The sequence below is a fragment of the Triturus cristatus genome, chromosome 1_1, assembly GCF_964204655.1.
Source record: "Triturus cristatus chromosome 1_1, aTriCri1.1, whole genome shotgun sequence".
Lineage (NCBI taxonomy): Eukaryota > Metazoa > Chordata > Amphibia > Caudata > Salamandridae > Triturus > Triturus cristatus.
This window is the reverse complement of record NC_140579.1, coordinates 947,526,090-947,529,360: the sequence shown is the minus strand read 5'-3', so window position 1 is coordinate 947,529,360 and position 3,271 is coordinate 947,526,090. Positions and strand designations below refer to the sequence as shown.

At 66.3% G+C, this 3,271-nt stretch overlaps 2 non-coding genes across 2 annotated transcripts in view; both read right to left on the bottom strand.

The window, feature by feature from the left end:
* LOC146871347 (28S ribosomal RNA) overlaps nt 1–245 on the bottom strand; it is a 3,780-nt gene extending 3,535 nt beyond the window's left edge. Inside the window, exon 1 of the ribosomal RNA XR_014959756.1 lies at nt 1–245. This exon is cut by the window's left edge and continues 3,535 nt beyond it. This is a non-coding gene — a ribosomal RNA (28S ribosomal RNA).
* Nucleotides 246–695: 450 nt separating this feature from the next.
* On the bottom strand, nt 696–849 carry LOC146871346 (5.8S ribosomal RNA). Its single transcript, XR_014959823.1, has one exon. It is a non-coding gene; the product is annotated as a 5.8S ribosomal RNA (ribosomal RNA).
* Between the last annotated feature and the right edge of the window lie 2,422 nt (nt 850–3,271).

Sequence of the window (3,271 nt, the reverse complement as noted above, 5' to 3'; positions counted from 1 at the left end):
GGGCCGCTACCGGCCTAACACCGTCCGTGGGGTGAGCCTCGATCAGAAGGACTTGGGCCCCCTGAGCGACGCCAGGGAGTCGGTCTTCTGTACGCCATATTTTCCGCGCCCGCCGCCGGGCGGGGATTCGGCGCTGGGCTCTTCCCTCTTCACTCGCCGTTACTGGAGGAATCCTGGTTAGTTTATTTTCCTCCGCTTAGTAATATGCTTAAATTCAGCGGGTCGCCACGTCTGATCTGAGGTCGTAGTCGGAAAGAAAACGCCGGAGCGTTCGGGGGGGAGCCGGGGAAGGCCGGGCAAACCCTGCCGGAGCAGGGGTGCCTGGCTTAGCCGGCAGCGCGCTCCCTCTTTCCCCGGATCGCGTCTGGAGGGGTTTTGCCCTCGCCGGGAAGCCGGCCACGGAGGAGGGCGCCCGAGGCGCGTGCGCGCGGGCAGCCGGTGGGACACCACGGACAGCCACGCGCGACACGCAGCCAGGTGCCCCGGGACGGGCCCGGGGCGGACCGGTCGCCAGGCCCCCTTCTCGGGGGGCCAGGCGTGCCGGCGGCGTACCTCCGCGGCAGGACCCGGCCAGGGACCCTGCCGACGGGTGATCGGGGGGTCTGACCTTGTGGGGGGACGAAGGGGAAGCGGAGCTCACCCTGCGACGACCCCAGCTGCGTCCCGGAGAAGCCCCGGGGCGATTTGCGATCGAGCGACCCTCAGACAGGCGTAGCTCCAGGAGGAACCCGGGGCCGCAAGGTGCGTTCGAAGTGTCGATGATCAATGTGTCCTGCAATTCACACTAATTCTCGCAGCTAGCTGCGTTCTTCATCGACGCGCGAGCCGAGTGATCCACCGCCAAGAGTCACAGGCAACGTTTCGAAAACATTCGCCCACCTGCGGGCGCAGGAGAGGCGGCAGGAAGGCGACGCCGTCCGTCCGTCGCCCGCGCGGCGAGACGGCACGGGCGCCCCGTTCAAGGCTTCCCCTCTGGGAGTCAGACAGCACCATCGTGGGGGGGAAAAACATTGCCAGGCGCTCGGCCCCGGAGCCCGCTCCCTAGGGAGGGGGCTCCCGGAGCGACGGGAGCAGGCAGCCCCGCAGCCGCCGGTCCCTCCCGGGGTAACCCGGGAGGGAGGGACCACGCGAGTCTTCAAACCCCTCAGCCCGGCCACACGGGACCGGGTCGGACCGGGTAGCTGGCAACGAGGGAGGGTCGCTCCACCTGCACATCAGCCGTCCATTGCCGGATCGGCCCCGAGCCATGCCAGCAGAGGCTGGCGATCGGCCCACCACCAGCCTCGCCTGGGTCGGAGGCACCGGATGGGAAGAGCCAGGCGGCTCCCCATCCCGCACGCCTCCCACCGAGAGGAGCCGGGGTCCCCTCGCAGGCCCTCGGCCCCTTCTCTTCCAGGCCGCCCTGCCGCGCGAGAAGGGCCACTCCTCGGACGCCCGAGACCCGGTCAGATCGGGCCGCGTCTCGGGACGCCTGGAGGGCTCAGCCGGCGCCAGGGCCTGTTTTCGAGGGAGGGGTGAGGCCAGCCAAGGGATGCACTGCCATTCGGTTCCGTGCCGGGTGAGCTTGGGTTCCGTCTCGGAGAGGGACAGGGGACGGGGGCCGCCCCCGTCCCCGGTCCCTCACGCGTCGGTCGGGCCTTCCCCAGGGGGAAGGGGCCCACCGAAGTCCCGGTCCTAAACCCCAGCGCCTCATGCGGCCGCGGACCGCTCCGCCAGCCGGGGCGCGCCAGGGCAGGGCCGGGACCTGTGCCTACGGTGCGTGCTCACAGGAGGCGGGCTGAGGGCTGGCGCCGTTGGTCGCTCGGGCCGCTCCGCCGTTAATGATCCTTCCGCAGGTTCACCTACGGAAACCTTGTTACGACTTTTAATTCCTCTAGATAGTCAAGTTTGATCGTCTTCTCGGCGCTCCACCAGGGCCATTGCCGACACCGGCGGGGCCGATCCGAGGACCTCACTAAACCATCCAATCGGTAGTAGCGACGCGCGGTGTGTACAAAGGGCAGGGACTTTATCAACGCGAGCATATGACCCGCACTTACTGGGAATTCCTCGTTCATGGGAAATAATTGCAATCCCCAATCCCTATCACGAACGGGGTTCAGCGGGTTACCCGCACCTGTCGGCGAAGGGTAGACACACGCTGATCCATTCAGTGTAGCGCGCGTGAAGCCCCGGACATCTAAGGGCATCACAGACCTGTTATTGCTCGATCTCGTGTGGCTGAACGCCACTTGTCCCTCTAAGAAGTTGGACGCCGACCGCTGTGGGTCGCGTAACTAGTTAGCATGGAGGAGTCTCGTTCGTTATCGGAATTAACCAGACAAATTGCTCCACCAACTAAGAACGGCCATGCACCACCCACAGAATCGAGAAAGAGCTATCAATCTGTCAATCCTTTCCGTGTCCGGGCCGGGTGAAGGGGCTGAGAGGCAGGAGCGTACCCGGGCCCCTGGGGGCCCCAGCGGGCGGGCCCCGGGTCTGCCTTCCCCCATCTCGGGATCGCCGGACCTCACGGAGGTCTGACCCAGCAAACCCGGCGAAGATAGGACCATCGGGAAGGGGCTGAGAGGCAGGAGCGTACCCGGGCCCCTGGGGGCCCCGGCGGGCGGGCCCCGGGTCTGCCTTCCCCCGTCTCGGGATCGCCGGACCTCACGGAGCTCTGACCCAGCAAACTCGGAGTAAAAGGACCATTGGGAAGGGGGCTGAGAGGCAGGTGTGCGTACCCGGGCCCCTGGGGGCCCCGCTTCGGGCAAGCCCGGGTGCTGCCTTCCCCTGTCTCGGGATTCACAGACCTCACGGGGCTCTGACCCAGAAAACTCGGAGAGAAAGGACCATCGGGAAGGGGCTGAGAGGCAGGAGCATACCAGGGCCCCTGGGGGCCCCGGCGGGCGGGCCCCGGGTCTGCCTTCCCCTGATTCAGAATCGCCAAACCTCACTTTGGTCTGACTAGTCCCTAGTAATCCAAAGGAAAATTACCCCCCTTTCTTGTAATCCGTGCGCACGAGGTGACAGAGGGGACCCTAGGCGCGAATGTACTCGACCTCCTGAAGCACTCGCTGGGATCAGGGAGGCAAATGGACCCTCATCGAGACTTCCAGGCAAGCTCGGCCATCTGGTCGCCCCATAGGAAAGCATTGTGCGCGACCAGATGGCCGAGGGGAAAGGAGCGACCAGATGGCCGAAGGGACTTGTGCGACCAGATGGCCGAGGGGACAGGCGCGACCAGATGGCCGAGGGGGAAGGGGAAAGGGAAGGGGAAGCCTCCCCGGGC